Source organism: Furipterus horrens, unplaced genomic scaffold, assembly GCF_987537825.1.
Source record: "Furipterus horrens unplaced genomic scaffold, mFurHor1.1.pri manual_scaffold_4, whole genome shotgun sequence".
Taxonomy (NCBI): domain Eukaryota; kingdom Metazoa; phylum Chordata; class Mammalia; order Chiroptera; family Furipteridae; genus Furipterus; species Furipterus horrens.
Genome location: NW_028327174.1, coordinates 108,236,107 through 108,255,661, shown reverse-complemented (window position 1 = coordinate 108,255,661; position 19,555 = coordinate 108,236,107). Strand labels below are relative to the sequence as shown.

Genomic DNA, 19,555 nt, shown 5'->3' with positions numbered 1-19,555 from the left:
GGGATTTGGAGAAATTAAAATTTCCATTTTAAGGAGATTTCATCATCTCGTATTAACCAGTGACTAAACTTCACTGACACCTTATTAAAGTGTCATTTCCTATTGGGAAGCACTTTCAAAAGAGCATAAATTAAAAGGCCTAAGAGACTACACAAACAGCTTTATGCCTTGTCACTAGCATAGAGCATCTAACTGCGCACAGACTTCAAGTTTATATATTTTCAGGCAACCATGTTCCAGCTTGTTTATTTGTTTTCCCCGTGGACTAGTCATGTACTTTGGCCTCTGCGCCTTCGACAGCGCAGAGAACCTGTCCAGTCCAGCTGTCCACTGACTAACCTCGCTTTACTTCCTGTCCTGGCAGAGTCAGTACAACTCACTTAACTTCCACTCCAAAATTGATCATTTCCTTCCTTCTAAACTAAGCTCTTCATTTCTTCCTCAGCTGAAGAACAATGTCACTGACATTTATGAAGTCCTATGGCAGATCCTATGGATATAGAACAAAACAAGACAAGGGTTTTTCCTTCAAGAAGCCTGCAATCCAGCAGAAAGAAAAATACAGGATTTACCAAAAACCCTACATCCAACTACAATATGGGGGGAGGGGAGAGTCATATAAACAGCATGTTAAAGAGTCAAAGAGGAAAAAAGAAAACTGTCATTATTCTACCTATGAAAAAATTTTTATTACTTTGAAATGATTTTGTATTTTGAAAGTAATAATACTCAAACATGTGCTCATACATATGTAGTTAGAGGAAGGTGGTTAGCAAGCATGTTCATCCTCTGCCACTAATATGTTATATCTAAAATAGTAATGAAACAAAAGTTGATACTTATTAAGTTATATAAGCACAGAATATACTGATAAATGAGGTTAAAAATATTGTCATGATATTGAAGTCTATTGAAACTACTGACCTTCCACACCCAAAGCATAGCATAGCAATAACAAAACAGACCTAAAACCGATGTCTTACTCAATTTTACCATCCCCTTAGCCCACCTTAAGTTAAAACTATACATTTCTTAGATCTGTTGAAAGTCATCACAGTAGCTGTAATTATGAAACTTCAAACATATCTCTGGATTTGAAATTTAACATTCCAGTAGTTCTGGAATGCATTCAGCTATTTTCATGCACACCAAAATGGTTGGAAGACAATTTCAGTTCATCTGTGTGTAGCCCAAGCCTCTATAGGTTCCTAATATCAGCTACATTTATTGGTTGAGAATAGATACAGGCAAGGTAATTTCCATTTCATTCAACAACTATATGAGCCCAGGGAGTCCTTATTATTTGAACATGAATTAGGCTCTATTCTACAATTACATAGTTGTTCAGGGAAGCAAAAGTCACCATAACACAAAAATATTCACAGAGGCTACTGATTTCTTATAATATTCATCACCACGTATCCCACCTCATGTAAGCCTAGTTTGTAACTCTACTCATGACATCAATATCAGCTCTGACTGATAGTGCAGATGTTGTAGACATTTAATCAAACAACACAGATGTAATGCAATAGATTGCCAAGCAAAATGGCAAATATTGCAAAAGTTGTAGGATTTCGTAAGATTGATGAAAGTGATGTTGGAAAACTTCTTGGATCACACACAAAAAAATGAGTTGGCAGAGATGGACCTATTAAAAATTAATGAATAGGAAATCAACAAAGATACTGATGTAATAAGCAAGGCAAAACAAAAAACAAAAAACCCACTATCTAAATAAAAAGGATTAAAAGAGCCCCTTAGGAAAATTGACAAAGCCCTCACTTAAGGTAAAAATAACTTTTATTGTAATAACAATGCAAAAGTTATACATAAAGTGAAGATTTCAATATTGTTATCATACAGTGTTATTATAAAATTTACACTGGAAAAGAATGATGAATATTTATCTTTGTTTTCTCACAATGCTAAGTATAATATAACTTAAATTTATTTAAAGTAAGAATAAGCAAAGACCCAATCCCAGTTCTTTTAATTTTTAAAACTATTTTAAGTAGATGCATTTTTCAGGAGTTTTTTTTTTTTTTTAAGATTTTATTTATTTATTTTTAGAAAAGGGAAGAGAGGGAGAGAAGCATTGGTATGAGAGAGAAATATCAATCTGTTGCCTCCTGTACATGACCTGACTGGGGACCAAACCCACAACCTAGGCATGTGCCCTGACCGGGAGCTTTTAAATCTATATGTGTTTACCAATTTTCCTTGGATAATGAGGACTCAATCCACTGTTCCAGACATGATCCTTGCCTTGAACAGGCTTCTAAAATCCTGCCAGGTTGCATCACCCTTCAAGTCACAGGTCGGCATTATGACATCAAACTGTGTGAAGGGATTTACCTGAATAACGCACACACATACTCATGGTCAATTAACTTAGTCCTGGTGAAAAGATTTTGGTTTTTATTTTAACCTAAGTATTTCCTTCAATTAAAAGGAAAGACTGAGCACACTGAATTCATTTTTCCCAGGACTAATGAAAGAACATCCACTAAAGAAAAACATCTCTTACTGCTGAGTTCTAGAATATGAACCTCTATGGCTAAGGATACTTAGTTAGAGAGGTCAGGTACGATGCCACAAGGCACATGCAGGGACAAGAGGATCCTGCCCCAAATCAACTATAGCTCCACCACCCTAAATGCCCAGGCCCTCTGACCAAGGCAAATTTGCTGGGGCTTTATTGGAAAAGTACTGCTTTCTCTGCCATACACTATGAAGCCCTCAATGGGAAACAATTTTATATCATTTCTTTTTCTCTGCAGAGCAAACCTTGTACACTTAGAAGCCCAGATGTCTTGAAGTCAGGCAGGCTGAGCTATCAAATTCAGCTTTTGTATTCATAAACTGTGTGATTTGGACAAACTCCCTATCCTCTCAAAGCCTTAGTCTCAACTTGTGTGATATAAAAATAATAAAATCTATCCTGTGGAGTTGCTAAGAGACTGCAAATGAATCAATGACTCTGAATGCCCAATAATGTACAAACTTCATAGTAGTCACACTTTAAAAAAAAATTAGTTCCCACCACTTCCTCCATGTCAAGAAAGATTATGGGGAAGCATAACCCCTCTGGCACCTGGTGGGAAAAGAGGAACTGAAAGGCGATAAAGGGAGTGTAAGAGGAAATGGAGAGGGTGACACAGACTGACTTCCCCAGATCTGCCCCCAGTCTCCTATTTCACCCAGAACTGGCCATAATCACGCATGAAAATGAGAGAGAAGATATTGGTGTTTCAGACAAAAAAGCACAAATTCAGTGCATCTGACTCAGAAACTGTGCAAAGCTGCCCAGAGGAGGTAATAAATATAAGCACCTGATCTAATTCAGAGGGCTCAGAGTTAGGTCACCCCCAGCTGAGAGATTTTATTATCACTGGAAGGAAATTCACTCTGGCCTACATGTGACAGTTGCTAATAGTTTTCTAATCATAGCTTTAAATGTAATTTTTCCATGAATAAGGTTTATTTGTTCTGAAGAGGTTTTTGGTTTTTTGGTTTTTGTTTGTTTGTTTGTTTGGTGATATATGAAAGGAGAGCTCCTGCAGCACTTGGAAACTCAGATACTTGACAAAAATTGGTCAGTGTTCATGTTAGTCTTTATCTTCAAGGTCTGAGCACTTTTAACGACAAACAGTCGACAAATGTTTATTAAACACTGAGAATATTTGCTGTGTCAGGCACTGTGAGTAATTGAGAAGAGATGGAGGGTGTGGAGTCCACTTACAAAGAGCTTGCAACCAGTAAGGCACACGGGACCTATCCCCGTATGAAATAACTGGCCGATGGGACAAAACAAAAACAGCTATACTCAAGTGACAGTGTGCAAGAATGTTTCCTGGCTCAGAAGGTTGTTGTGAACTTCAAATACAATGATGCAGCACAGAAAGCTCCTATCTGGAGCATATGTGTTTAACAAGTTAATTTTCCCCTGCCCCTGGAAAAAAAATCTAATCAAGTGCAATGTCAAAACCAAGGCAGCCGGGAGTCACAAGGAAGAGATTATCGATAGCAAATGCTGCTGAGAGATTTTGACAAAAAGGAAGTCATTGACCTTTTACAGTACTGTTTCTAGAGTGTGCTGAAGATGAAAGTCAGTTAATTATAAAGATCTGGGAAAGAAAGGCATATCTAGGAAGTGCAGCCAACAAGTGTAAGCTACACCTTTTGAGAGGCTTGGGAAGGATAAGGAAGGGAGAAAACCATAGAATCTAGTGATAGTTGTTCTGTTTCCTCTTTACAGCATGGAGCCCTGTTTAAAAGGTTTCTATACAAAGGGGGGGGGAATTAATATATTCTAGAACCATACATAGCTCTATTCAGAAGCCAATAAGTCAATCACCTGGCCTTGTGTCTCTAAGAAACTCAAAGGTAGGGGAAATCAATTTTATTTTTCCTCACACAAGGACAATGCTTATTGATTTTAGAAAGAGTCGAAGGGAGGGGGAGAGAGAGGGAGAGAAACATCAATGCAAGAGATAAACATTGGTTGGCTGCCTCTTGTATGCACCCCAACCAGAGACCAAACCCGCCACTTAGACATGAGCCCTCACTGGGAATCAAACCCATGACATTTCAGTTTGTGGAACGATGCCTAACCAACTGAGCCACAGCAGCCTGCACTGAAATCAGTTTCTTTTTTTTTTTTCTTTTTAATCAGAAAATTCTAAAATTATTGAGAGTTTAAAATTATTAAGTTAGTTTATACTTTAAGTTAACAAACATTGACTTATTATATTGGCTTTTTATATCCTTTATCTCACTGAATATACGTTATAGGAAATATAAGGATGTTCATGACAAGTCCTTTGCCCTCCAGAAGCTTCAACTCAATAGAGACAACAGAAAATGTATAAATAACAAGTGTATAAAGAACACTGTGACCAGTTTAATAAAGAGCTAACGATAGTAAGAGAAGAAAGGAAAAAGAGGTTAATTCTGAACTGGGAGAGCTGACTTTTCTTGGAGGCAAGATAAATTTAAGTCAGGCTTTGAAGGAAGCGTAAGAGTTTCCCAGGCAGACATGGCAGAGTCCAAGAGAGGCTGAGGGAATGTACTGTTCCACTAGAATCCAGGCAGGATGAACAAAACCAAGCGTAGTGAGGACAGTCACAAACAAGAGACCATTGATAACAATTTAAAAAGACAGTCCTACTATTCACGGCACCAAAATAAACTTCACTAAACCCAGGCCCTCTAGGTGGAAGATCCATACGCCTAGGCCTTTTGGTCTAATTCATTATTGTGTTTTTACTCATGCCACTGATTCCTAACTTCAATATTTCAGCTCCAGGGTCAACTTTTTTCCCATCGTACTCATACCGCAGAAAGAGGAACTAACTCATCCAGCAGTGGGGATTTCTTAGTCAGGTTTTGAAGAGAGACACTGGGGGTGGCTGACTCTGCCAAAATGTTTCCTTTTTCTCTTGCTGTTTGTCAGATATTGCTGTTGAGCAACCCTGGTGTCATCAACATGCAATCTCATCTGATTTATCTTCCTTTACTCTTTACTCACTCAAACTCAGCCCTTTGCCTCTTTTTTTTTTTTTTTTAATCTTGGCTCATTTAGAGTTTCACAACCCCTTGCCTTTAATTGCTGAGTAAGTGCAAAACATTGTGTATCCAGGTCCAGATATCATATTCTCCAGGAAAAAGGACTCAGAGTCACAGAGGTGGCTGTGGCTATCTATTATATCTTACTATTTTGCTTTGCCATTATTTCATTTTTAAATTACATTTTAATTTTTCTTACATATTCAGAGTCAAAACAATAAATTTTGTGGCTGTCTTTTCCTTCACGTCCCTTCCTTTGAAATACAGAAGACTGAAATAAACATTCACAGAACTCCTAGTGTGATTCTCTCCAGAGACCCATAAAAATATTCCACACCAATAAACCATTGATACAAGTACAGGCAATGAAATATGTGGGTTTAATGGGATCCTAAAACTGACTTTTAATCACACAGATAAAGGAAGTTAACTTCATTTGTAGGTCAAAAGCTTTTACAGTGTCCTGGAGGCAGGACCACCACGTTACTTCACCCAGCTAGGACAGGCATCAGGTCTTTATAATTTATTCTGACTTTATAAATCAACCTGACTTCTCTCAAAGCTGCCAAGAAAACGATCCTTCCCCAACCCCCACTCCTCAGTCTCTTCTCTATTCATCCATCTCACTAGGGAGAAAAATGGTTTGGGTTTTGATAGATGTTTCTAAGGCAAAACTCCACATCTGATTGTTAATATATATATATATATTAACACACACACATAGTTGGAACCTAGTGAAGAATATGACTGTGCTAGAAATGACTAAATAAAGTAAGGAAAAGAAAACAAAGCCATGTGTTGATACTTTCAGGAGGCTGCAGTTTTTATAGACCCTGCTACTCCATCCCTGTGTCTGGACTCACAAATTTTGGGTCAACAAGCATTGTTAAAAAGGAAGGACTGTAAGTGCATTAAAAAGTTTCTAGAACTTGCCTCCACATACCTGGATACAAGCTCCATACTACCTATTATCTTTTTATATAAATATCTTCTTCCCACAAATCCTGGAAAGGTCAAATCCTGGGAAGTCATTTGTTGTCTCTGTCAACATACAAAGGAAGCACCTGCTATAAGATGTTCATTGCCTGAGGCCATCTTTGCTTCCCTGTTTGCTGCTGTATCCACAAAACTTTCCACAGCACCTAAAGCTTAGTAGTTCAGTAAATATTTATTAAATATTGTATGAATTAACAAATAAAAAGTTCTCATTGTTGGTGAAGTGTTCTCTTAACTGCCTACCTTGCCAAAAATCAGCGTAGCTGTAACCACCAATCTCTAGTCTCTGAATTCCACCATATGCTTCCTTTTAGGCTCCCAAGTATTTTGAGTTTTAGCCTAGATTTGGCCCAGAGGCAGGAACCAGACTAGCAACTTCTATAGCTATTTTGAAATTGGTTCTCACAGTCCTAAATTCCAGAGCTACATTAATAGAAAGCATAATGGTATGAAAGGCAGGCCGTATCTCTGATCCACAGAAACTGTGAGGTAATAAATATTTGCTGTTTTAAGCTACCATATATTAGGGTTGTTACATAGCATTACTAATTACTAATACATTACTAATACATTAAATTAGAAGTTAGCAAACACTTTCTTATAGGACCAGATAGTAAATATTTTGGGATTTGCAGGCCAAGTGGTATCTACTGCACTCCTCAGTTCTAACATTGTAGCCCAAAAGCAATCAGAGACAATGTGTAAATGAATGAACATGGCTGTATTTCTATAAAACTTAATTGACACCCTGGTGGTGTGGCTCAGTGGATTGAGAGTCGGCCTGCGAACCAAGTGTCACTGGTTCAATTCCCAGTCAGGGTACATAATTAGGTTGCATGTCAGGTCCCCAGTTGGGGGAGCAAGTGAGAGGCAACCACACAGTGATGTTTCTCTCCCTCTCTTTCTTCTTTCTCCTCTCTCTAAAAATAAATAAACAAATTAATTAATTAATTTTTTTTAAAACTTAATTGACAGAACATTTAGCCAGTCTATGGTCTATAATGTGCCAACCTCTGCACTCACTCAATGTATTTTCAGTCTTTATAATTTCTAACGGCTCATTGTCTTGCAGCTATGCTATCAAGAGACAAGCATGTTAAATTTGGATCATTGAGTTTGTTGTATACTGAGATGAGGACAACTTTCCCATTATTATTTTTTAATTACTATTAAAAAGTGAGGTTGGAGCTCTGGGGAAAGGAAAGTAAGATGTAGGGAAAAGTACTTCCCAGAGTTGAAGAAGAAATAAAAATCCAGACTTTTTCTTTCTTTTTTTTTTTAATCCCAGGAGAGTTTAGAAGAAGAATAAAGAGAGGCAATGGAAGGAGATCAGATATCCAGGCTTTACAAACCCTTGCCAAACACTGTGCACAGAGACAGAGGAAATGCATCTAGATTGGCAAATGTATCCTAAAAGCTTCAGAATTGGTCATCCAATTCCTGGGGAAACTGAAGGCTCAAAGCCTCTAGGAGAAATGCTGAATCATTTAGACCAAAGCGGCACACAGCTGATAGTACAACATAGGTTAAATGAGTCTGAAAGAAGGTTATAGCCTCCCACACTGTGCACAGCATACAGAGGCTACAGAAGTTTTCACACAGTCCACCCGGAAGGTACAGAAGCAATAAGACAGTAATGGAGTCAGCAGGGTCCGGGGCTAAGGGTGGCACCTCAACGACCACAGGCAATGGGCAGGGTCTAGGGCAGGCAGCAAGAGAACAGACTCAATTTTTACTTCTCTTCCTTCTCTGGAAAGGAGTCTCTCTGCATCTTTAATTTTTCTTTTTCCCAAAGCATCATTCCATAGGACATGCAAAAAGGTCAGGAGAGCCAGCTCTAATACCAGGACATTCAGCAGAGGCCAGCAAGCAAAGATTAGAGGAAAACAGATCCATAAGCAGAGGCTTCTCATGGATTGACTGCCTCTCCTCACTTCCGGAGAAGATATATACACACCCCGACCCTGCTGGCCTACAGGTCACCTTGGGAAGAGCAGAGAAAGGGAGAGGAAATCTGGGCAAGCAAACATTAACCCAAAAGGGACTGAGTGACCTCAACACATAACTGTTTAAATCAGAAGGGGTTGAAATACTCGTACTTAATAAGTTTATACTCTTTCCCCTGCTAAACCAAGGACAGGGGCTCATGAGAAAGTTTATCTCACGTATCATATTACTTTTCTATTGCTGCCATAACAAATAACCACAAACATGGTGGCTTAAAACAGCACAGGTGTGTTATCTTAAAGTTCGGTGGCTCAGAAATCCAACACGGGTTTCCTGGGCTATAATCAGGGTGGAAAAGGCTATTCCCCTTCTGAAGGCTCAAAGGGAAAATACCTTTCCTTTCATTTTCCACCTTCTACAAATGGCCTGCTTTCATTAGCTCCTGGCTCCCTCTTCCACCCTCAAAGCCAGCAATGCAGCATCTCTCTGACCGTATATTTATTGTCACATCTCTCACCCAGGCTGGAAAAGTTCTCCACTTTTGAGGATTCATGTGATTAAACTGGACCCACTGACCATGTAAGGTCATATGCATATGTTACACCTGGGCATTTTGAGGGTAAGGGTGCAATATTCTGTTTACCACAACTATGCCAAATAAAGCAGTTTATTCCATTTCAATTTGCTCTATCAGTAAATTTCAGACCCTGATGATAATAATACCCAATATTTAAGAATAATTTATATTCTGCACATATTAGAATTTATTAACCTTCTAAATACAACGCTCTCTACATAAGTAGCTAATTCCTTAAACTTTTCAACTAACCTTGAATTTAAAAATTTTCAAAGCATGAACTATGTTTATTGGAAGGAGCAACCTCACTCAAATATACTTCAAGGGCTCTCGCAGACATTCACCTAATTAAAAGCATGTTTTCATGTAGAATTCCAAACAGAAAGGTATGAATCATGTGTAACCAGTAAGAAATAGACAAGGCTTTTCAGTGAAAGGATTTTTAAAACTCCTTGAAAGCCTGGTTTGTTTCAATTAAAACCTAACAAACAAGTATACTCTGTCATTAAATTAAGCAGCCTAATTAATCACTGAATTGGCACCAACCAATGTAAATCATACAGGAGACTCCTACCAGAATAACACTTAGTATTAAGAGTAACACCTGCTATAAATTATGCGCACTCTAAATGTTTATAATGTTCTTACAAACATTAACGCATTCACATTGCTTGAGAACTTTGTGTTAGCTTTGTTTTGTTAGAGTGCTTGTTTCTTGTTCTGAGGGATTTTTTTGTTTTGTTTGTTTTTAGTTTTCAGACGAAAAATATTTAAATTGAAGCTATATTTGAGAACTATTATAGCTATTCTTTCCAAACATCTCTTATTACTGGAATTTTAAAAAAAGATTTTCAATAACCAATTATTGATTCAAAGGAAACATATCCAAGCTGTATATGACTGCCTTTCTCAAATAAGTTTTTAAATATAGAATTTACCATATTAGACCAGTTCCATAAAAGAAAACGATATATCTGGCAGTGAACATATTTAGAAATTATTTGGAGAAATTAAATGTCTGGGGTTTGCATTCTTTATAGTTACCACAGATGTCATAGACATTGATAGAGTTGCATTTTTCTGAGGTTTTGCAGCCACTGAAAATAAGCTCTTTTTTTTACTATCAAATAGCTTAATGGAGTTGTATAGAAGCCTAGGTTTCATATCTTTTTTTAGCACTCACAGGAGGAACTCTCTTCAGTTTTTTTTCCAAAGCTTTCTTTCTAGGCAAGCTTTTATCCACTCTACGAAACTACTACTTTTACAGAAACTTCCCTCAGAAGAGCAAAAGTACTATAACATTATACTTTTAAATTATTACCTACATTGAAGAAAATTTTCATCATCTCTTCTGTTTGGTCACCTGAAGACATACACAAATCAACGCAATCTGGTCACTTGAAAAAAACTGGCCACCTACAATCAACAAGGAAGCATTATGTGGACATTTATTGCAGGCAAGACACCTTTAAGTAGCTATATCAAACACGGAAGCAATAAAAGAGAAAGGTTATAAGTGAACATAAGAAGTGTAAAATTAAATGTTGTGTGCCCACCCATTTATACATGTTCTTTGACTAGACCCTTCCCCTTCTTACCCCCTTCTCTCCCTCCTGCCTCCCTGCTTGTTACTGTTAGTTTATTCCTTGTTTACATACCTCTGGTTCAATTTTGCTCATTTGTTTGTGTTGTTCATTAGTTTCCTGTAATAGGTGACAACATAAGGTATTTTTCTGTTGTTGCCTGGCTTATTTCGCTAAGCATAATTCTCTCTAGTTCAATCCATGTTGTCACAAATGGTAGTTCCTTCTTTTTTTCTGCTGCATAGTATTCCATTGTGTAAATGTACCACAGTTTTTTGCTCCACTCATCTACAGATGGGCACTTAAGCTGTTTCCAGCACTTGGCTATTGTAAATACTGCTGCTATGGTTTAGCTGAACTAAGTGGCTGGGTTGGTGAAGAATGGGGTGGTCTGTGGGCTTCACTTTAAAACTGGTTTCTCTTTTCTATCCTAATGGCTTGGACAGAAAGACCCCAGAGGCCTGAGAGGGGGGAAACCTAAAATATTTCCCTCAGCCCAAACTAAGTATAATGGACAAAAGGGTTTTGGACAGGTGAGATGTGCCTGGCACACCTTCCTGCAAAGAAGCCCTTCTTTTCCCTAATGTGGGACATTGAAAAATTAATCCCTGCCTTTTGTCATCTAGTGGTTATGGATTGAATGATGTCCTTTAACCCTGTTGCTAAATCTGTTGCCCCCAGAATACAACAATGATGCCAGCCTGTTAAACCAAGCACGCCATTGTCTGGGGACAGCCAACTGATCTGGAGTCTGCACGATCCTTCCCCATGTGGGAAGGCCACCCTCCCCTCCACACCCCCACTCTTATTAGGGATTTCTGGACTCAGTGGTAGGTAGGATGATGACCATGTCCAGTTTGAAGCAGCTAGAGGAGCTCGAGACCATCGCCCATTGTCATTTATAAGATTATAAAGGGTCTTAAGTCTGAGAGGGAGGAATTGTTATTTTTTATTGTTGAAATAATTAATTAATTAATTTTTTTTTTTAAAGAAGAATATATGAAAGGGTGAAGCAGGAGAGCTTGTATGTACGACTCATGGGCATGGACTTGGGGGGCATTGCTGGCAGAGGGGGGGTGTTGGGTGGAGGGGAACAAAGGGGAAAAATTGGAACTATTGTTAACAATATAATCAATAAAATATACTTTAAAATAAGTAAATAAATAAATAAATAAATGTTGTGTGAATGTCAAGAAAGGAAAGATGGTCCAACTGGGTAGATAAAGGAAAGCTCAGTGTAAGGATGTGCTGTTTAAAGTGAGCCATGAATGGTCGGAAGGTTGGAATGATTGAGGGGAAGGGTTTACAGTCATCAGAAATAGCAATATGAATTCCTAACTTTGCAGAGAATTAGAAGCAACAGCCATGTCCCTATCCTTAGCAAAATGTAGGAGATACAGATTGTAATGACCATGCAGATTAAAAAAAAACAAAAACATGGGGACTGAATAGTGAGGTCCAATCACTATGTGGTAACTTACAATTTTATTACCTTAGAGGAATTACTTAACTTTTCTAAACCTCAATTTAACACTGTAAACATTAAGAGTAACAAAAAGTTGGCAATGTTGTTTGTATTTGCAAGCAAGAAGCATAGCTCCTACTACAATATAATGTTTGAAATAAATGTTAATTATTTTATTATGAAGTTCCTCCATAGCAAAGATACCTCAGGCCTAAGTACTTCCTTACATGCAGATAAATTTCCTCTTTTAAGATTTCTCTACATTTAACTTCTAAATTCTCTTTCTAAAATTAACTCTGGGATCTGGAGACTAGAATCATAGAAATCTCACATGACATTTTTCCAGGAGCAAGCTACTAAAAAACTGCTAAATATAGAATATACAAAGAAGAGCAATATGGAAAATTATGGACATATAGGAAAAACATGGCTATAAAATTTCAAAATCACATTGCAAAATGCCAAGTGCTGAAATTTCCTATAAAACTTAACTGTATTTACTTTTAAGAGAAATAGTTTGGAAAATGTGGTTTAAGAAGCTCCTCACAATTTGGCCTACTACTTCCAATTAGGCTGGAACTTCATTATCAGTCCTGACACTGGAAATGGATCATTATCTAAACAATCATTTCCATTTCACAGAAATCCCAGGACTGTTTTTGTAACAATTGAGCCATAACAGTGCTGTTCCCATGGTTACCAAGAATTCCAATTTCAGTTCCTCAAAACGCATTATATCATGTAAGACTGTTCAATGCTTCAGAATAGGCTACTCTTAGTTCCACATGCTCTTTCTATTATTTTTCTCTAAGTTTCTCACACCCAGTCCCTATTTAAACTTTCTGTTTTGCTCATTTTTTGAACAGATAAAGTTTGTGTACCCGACCTATATAGTTATCATGTTTCTGGCCAATAAATTCAAGGTATTAGAGCAAAGTTAAGGGACAGGACTTGAGCAAAGGTTAAAACAATCAGCTCCTCATCACTCTCCATTGCCCTAGATTTAGTCCTCTGATCATGGTAAATACAGTAGTCCACCTCTCTATACCACGGTTCACTTATTGCGGCTTCACTGAATTGCGGGATTTTTAAAAATATTATATTTAATTATTTATCGCTGATTTTTCGCTATATCACGGGATTTTGCGGTACTGTATATGTATGTTGTTAAAGTTACATAGGTTTCAGAGTGTAGAATATGTTTAAGAACATAAGTAGTGTTTATAAAAGTGTGGAAAAGGTTAATAAGGGACGGGGAATGGTTTATAAGTGTGTGAGAATGGTTTATAAAGCCTTAAAATATATATAAATACTAAAATAAATGTAAGGTTCCTACTTTGTGGATTTTTACCTGTTGTGGGGGTGTCTAGAGTGTAATACCCACGATAAGTAAGGGAATACTGTAAGGGAAGAACAACATGAATCTTGACCCTGGGTTTCTCAGCGATTCAGTGATTCCATTGTATCATCGTTTAAATTTCTCAACAATGAAGGAATGTGGTGCTTAAAGTTCTGGAAGGTGCTTTCTCTAGAGATGAGTGTTTTAACCAGAGTCCACAGTATGAGCTTCAGATGTTCTCAAGTAAAATTATGACCAAATACATAAACATTTGAATAATAATTTTCAAAATAGTTGTACTAAAGTAGCAAGACTTTGTGATTGTGTTATTTTTTTAATTCTCTCACATTTCAATAGCCTACTTAGCAAATGTTGAATGAAAACTAAAAAAGAGATACTTTATTAAATGTGATACTTTGAACACATGTTTTGATCTTCATTCCTTTCCCACACCTGACTAAAATGATACTGGAAATATGTTAACAAAGAAAGCGTAATGAGGACAGAGAAGGAAATGACAGCATCAAAAGTTTGGAATCTATAAAGCCAACAAATGAGGATAACTAACTTATTTAAAAAGGGATAAAGTTAAATACACACCAACAATATAGTAACATCAGGAATAAGCTTAATTATTGGGTTGACCAAAAAGTCTGTTTAGATTTTTCTGTAAAATAAAAAACACATGTTTCATTTTCACCAATAATTTTATTGATTTGTATATTTTGAGTATCAGCTATCTTCCACATGGCATAAGATTGATTGTTCTCAATTAATGTCTATGTGGTTGCTATCAACTCCAACTGGTCTACCTGACCATAGAGCATTATCCGTCAAGAAATCTCCAGCATGCAACTTTGAAAAACACTTTCAACTCATTCAATCAGTCACAGCACCTTCTCCATACACTGCATGGATCTTCTTTTGCATTTCAGTTGCATTTTTACCTTTCTTGAAATAATAAAGTATGATATGCCAAAATGTTGCATATTTTCTTCCATCTTAAATATTAAAATGGCTATACAAAAATTCACCAATTCTGATAGGTTTTTTTAATGCATGCTGATATAACAGATGTCATAATACAAAATTGTTTCGAATGAAGTTAAAGACAGCTAAGTGCTACTAGAGCCATCTTATGGGAAAAACCAAACGAACTTTTGGGCCAATCAATATATCAAAGAACTCTTGAATGTTTAAAAATCAAGACATCTTTTACTCTAAAGAAAGGTAAAGATGTGGCTGAAATAAACACATATTTGAAAACAACTTCTATGTTGAAAGCCAAAAGCAATTAGACCCGCTCTCTGCCAAGATTCAGCTCTCTCAACCTAACTCAGCCAAAGAACTTTCCCTTCTCCACCCAACAAAAGCTACTCTGGAAGGGCTGAAGCAGAGGGATCTTATATTGAGAACAACTGAAGTCAGAGGTCACAGTAAAAATAAAGTATTTAAGTGACTAGACATATTGAATAGTGATATCCCTCCCCCTGTCCTCCCTCATCTCTCAGAATGCACCAGCAGCCTGGTTCAAACCATGGGCAGGAAGTGTTAGGATGACCAGCCTGTGAAAAAAGATACTAATGGCTGTGAATTTCCCAGTGAAACATCTCAGTCCAATCATGCTGGCATAAAACCACCTGTCAGAGCTCCCAGACAGCCTTTTGAGTGCATCAAGCTAAAGTATGAGTGGACACCCAGAAGACACAAGGTATTTGAGAAAAATCTTGAATATGAAAGTCAGCACCCAAAATCGATAGAAAAAGAAACTGGGAAGGAAGGATGAGACAGGGTAGGGACAGAAAAAAATCTTCTCCAAATAAATTAATGTCCCCAGAGATAAGAGAGTATATTGCAGCTATGGAACAAAAAGCAAGACTGCTATTTTCAACAGAACATTAAGAATATAAGAAAGTGCTCTTGAAATTAAACTCATACCAGAAATTTTAAATGCAATAGCAAGTTTGGAGGATAAAATGAAAACAGCAATCTAGAAAAATCAAACAAAAGACAGAGTTAGAAACAAGAAAAACAAGTCAGAGTGTCCAACACTTAACCAACAGAACCCCCAGATAAAAAGAATAGAGAAAACAAAGGCCAAGAGTTCATCAAAGATACAATCCAAGAAAAGGTTCTGAGAATTGAGCTTGAAAATGCCCTTCAACTTCTCAATACAGTGAATACATAAGAATCCATATCAAAGTATAAAATCATAAACTTTCAAAATACCAAGAGTGTAAATATCTTAGATCCTCTCAAATCAAAAAGGAAAAATCAGAAACCAAAAATCAAAATGTCATCATACTTTATTCTCCGATGACAATCCTGACGGTGCAGTAATGCTTTGAAAGTTCTAAGAGGAAATGACATCCAATATCGAAGTCTCTAGACAGAAAAATTATCCATCAATGGTAAGAATTGACTAAAAAGCTTTTACATGTACTTCTCATGTAAAATCCTTTTCTCCAGAGCTAGTGAAAAGGGTGAACCAAGAGAAATGAACCAGAAGATGGAAACTAGGAAACAGAGTCTCTAACACAAGAGTTGAGAATTTCTATGATTATGAAGGAAGACCCCAAAGCAACAACAGTACAGCTAGATTAGAGAGCATGAAATCTTACTCATAAGGGGAGATAACCTGAATGTCTTAAACAAATTTAAGAGATTATTTGAAATGTTTGAATGCGTTAAAAGAAGATTTATAATTCTGGTAAAAAGTACGGAGTTGAACTGTGATAGGTACTCAGATAATTAAACAAAAGAAAAAAGCTAGACAATGATGACTATAGGATAAAGAAAACATATAAGAAAGGAAATAAAATTAGAGTACATTACACAATATATCTGTGAATGAAATCTACAGTTATAAAAATATAAACACTGAATATTGATTTCATTAAAAGGAATGATAAGGTTATATATAGAGAATGGAGAAGGAAAGTGTTTCAATGAAGATGAAGGAGTGTCATGTATTACATAATTAAATCCTTTAGAGTAAGAAATTAATAATGTCTAAACTAGAAAAAATCAGTGCAAGCATATTATTTAGAAATGTGGAAGCAAATACTAGAAGAAACAGCAGAAGAATTTAAAATAGAAATAAAATTTGAGGTAGAGAGGAGTTGGGAAGGTGATGTTTTTAAGAGTCTTATTTATTTTTTTTAGTATATTTTATTGATTATATTATTACAATAGTTCCAATTTTTCTTCCTTTGCTCCCTTCTGCCCAGCACCCCCGCAATAATCCCCCCCAAGTCCATGCCCATGGGTTGTACTTACAAACTCTCCTGACTCACCCTTTCATATATTATTCTTCTTCTTTTTTTAAAAATAATTATTTATTTATTTATTTAGTTTAACAATAAAAAATAACAATTCCTCCCTTTCAGACTTAAGACCCTTTATAATCTTATAAACGACAGTGGGCGAAGGTCTCGAGCTCTTCTAGCTGCTTCAAGCTAGACATGGTCATCGTCCTACCTACCCTTGGGTCCAGAAATCCCTAATAAGAGTGGGGGTGTGGAGGGGAGGGTGGCCTTCCCACATGGGGAATGATCATGCAGACTCCAGGTTGGTTGGCTGTCCCTGGACAACGGCATACTTGATTTAACAGGCTGGCATCCTTGTTGTATTGTGGAGGCAACAGATTTGGCAACAGGGTTAAAGGACATCATTCAATCCATAACCACTAGATGACAAAAGGCAGGGATTAATTTTTCAATGTCCCACATTAGGGAAAAGAAGGGCTTCTTTGGAGGAAAGTGTGCTAGGCACATCTCACCTGTCCAAAATCCTTTTGTCCATTATACTTAGTTTGGGCTGAGGGAAATATTTTAGGTTTCCCCCCTCTCAGGCCTCTGGGGTCTTTCTGTCCAAGCCATTAGGATAGAAAAGAGAAACCAGTTTTAAAGTGAAGCCCACAGACCACCCCATTCTTCACCAATCCAGCCACTTACTTCAGCCAAACCTTTGAGTCTCAGGAGGCAGTGATGCAGACAGGATTAAGTGAGGCCTACATGTACAGACAATCACTCAGGTAATGAGATCATAGGATTATGCCCTTTGAAAACAGAAAACACATGTTAATTTATGTAATATAACCCACATACAAGTCTCTAAATCTGTAGGACTGTCTTATTGGAAAGACATCCAGTTGCAAGGCATTTGACATTCTTCTTGCCTGTAAATTAAACATCTTTGATAATACCACAGACATAGCTTAACTTTAAAAGGAAAACAAATTTTAAATGAAAAGAAACTTTAAAGATGTTTAACTGCACTACTTTATAGTCTACCACTGAGAATTGTGATTTTCCTTGAATCACAATTTTTCTCCCTAAGATTACCCTCCTTGTCATTAAAGGGACTGCATTAAGTTCATTTTTAATTTATCCTGTTCATTTGCATAAACACAACAAGAGCAGAAAATGATTACTTATGATCTTTAGTTCTGCTTTGCTGGAACTTACGCAAGGAACATTTAGGGTGACCTTCAGTCTGCCCTTCAAGGCACAGAAGCAGAACCACATACCTAGCATTCAGCCTTGCCTGTAAACACCTGTCTTTTCCAAGTCCTTCAAGTTTTCCATTGTGCCTTAAGGTCCCTTCTAGCCATCGTTCAGGAAAACAACCTTTATACCTTCCCTGGAAAGATTGCCATGGACTGGGCATCCAACCAAGGTACCAGACCTTTTATCTCGTGGGCTTTTATTACCTTTGAAAGTCAATCCCAGTTCCTCAGGGCTTTTTGGTAACAACCAGAGCCCAAGCATGTCTCCTTTAGGCATGACATTCCAGTCAAAGTCTTAGTCAAAAAAATCTCTATTAACAACTGGTCTTATTAGTTTTATGCAAAGAAACTTATGTCATTACTTACTTCTTTAGAATGCCAAATTCTGGAGGGATCAGATAGGGAGAAAAATATACAGTGTGAAGGAAAATCCTTGTCCTTCTAATATTCATTGAACTTGCATTTCCATTCTTTATATTTTCACTTTTTCCCCCACTAAAAAAATTTTTTGTTTGTTTTTCCATTACAGTTGTCCCACTTTTTTTCCCCTCTTGCTTCCCTGCATCCTGCCCCTCCTTGTCCCACATTCAGTCCCCACCCAGTTGTCCATGTACATGGGTCATTTATACACGTTCTTTGACTAGACCCTTCCCCTTCTTACCCCCTTCTCTCCCTCCCATCTCCCCCTTTGTTACTGTTAGTTTATTCCTTGTTTATATACCTCTGGTTCAGTTTTGCTCATTTGTTTGTGTTGTTCATTAGTTTCCTGTAAAAGGTGATAGCATAAGGTATTTTTCTTTTCTTGCTTGGCTTATTTCGCTAAGCATAATTCTCTCTAGTTCCAATCATGTTGTTGCAAATGGTAGAAGTTCCTTCTTTCTTTCAGTACTTATTCATTGTCATTTTCCCCCTTTGTACTCATGTTCCTCTCTGTCTCTCTCTATTTCTTCATCTTCTTAAAGCAGACCCTTTAGCGTCTCTTGCAATGCTGGTTTGGTGGAGATGTATTCTTTTAGCCTTCTTTTGTCTTGGAAACTCCTATTTCACCTTCCATTTTGAATGAGAGTCTTGCTGGGTAGAGTATTCTTGGTTGTAGGCCTTTGTTTTTCATTGCTTGGAATATTTTTTGCCATCCCCTTCTGGCTTGTAGTGTTTCTGCTGAGAAATCTGATGATAGCCTTATTGGATCTCCCTTGTATGTTATTAGTTGTTTCTCTCTTGCTGCTTTTAGGATTCTCTCTTTGTCTTCGAATGTTGCCATTTTAATTATGATGTGTCTTGAAGTGGGCCTGTTGGGGTTCATCTTCATTGGAACCCTTTGTGCTTCCTGGACTTGCATGACTCTTTCTCTCCTCATTTTAGGGAAGTTTTCTGTCATTAGTTTTTCAAAAAGGTTTTCTATCCCTTGCTCTCCTTCTTCTACTTCTGGAATTCCTATGATATGGATATTATTACATTTCATGTTGTCCTGCAGCTGCCTTAGTGCCTCTTCATTCTTGTTCAGTCTTTTTTCATTTTGTTGCACTATCTGGGAGTTTTTGTCTACATTGTCTTCCAGCTCGCTGAT

General features: G+C 37.2%; 1 long non-coding RNA gene across 1 annotated transcript in view; it reads right to left on the bottom strand.

The window, feature by feature from the left end:
- The window catches only part of LOC150012637 (uncharacterized), a 61,146-nt gene extending 50,645 nt beyond the window's left edge, over positions 1-10,501 (bottom strand). Inside the window, exon 1 of the long non-coding RNA XR_016510766.1 lies at positions 10,417-10,501. This is a non-coding gene — a long non-coding RNA (uncharacterized LOC150012637). The remainder of the gene's footprint in view (positions 1-10,416) is intronic.
- Between the last annotated feature and the right edge of the window lie 9,054 nt (positions 10,502-19,555).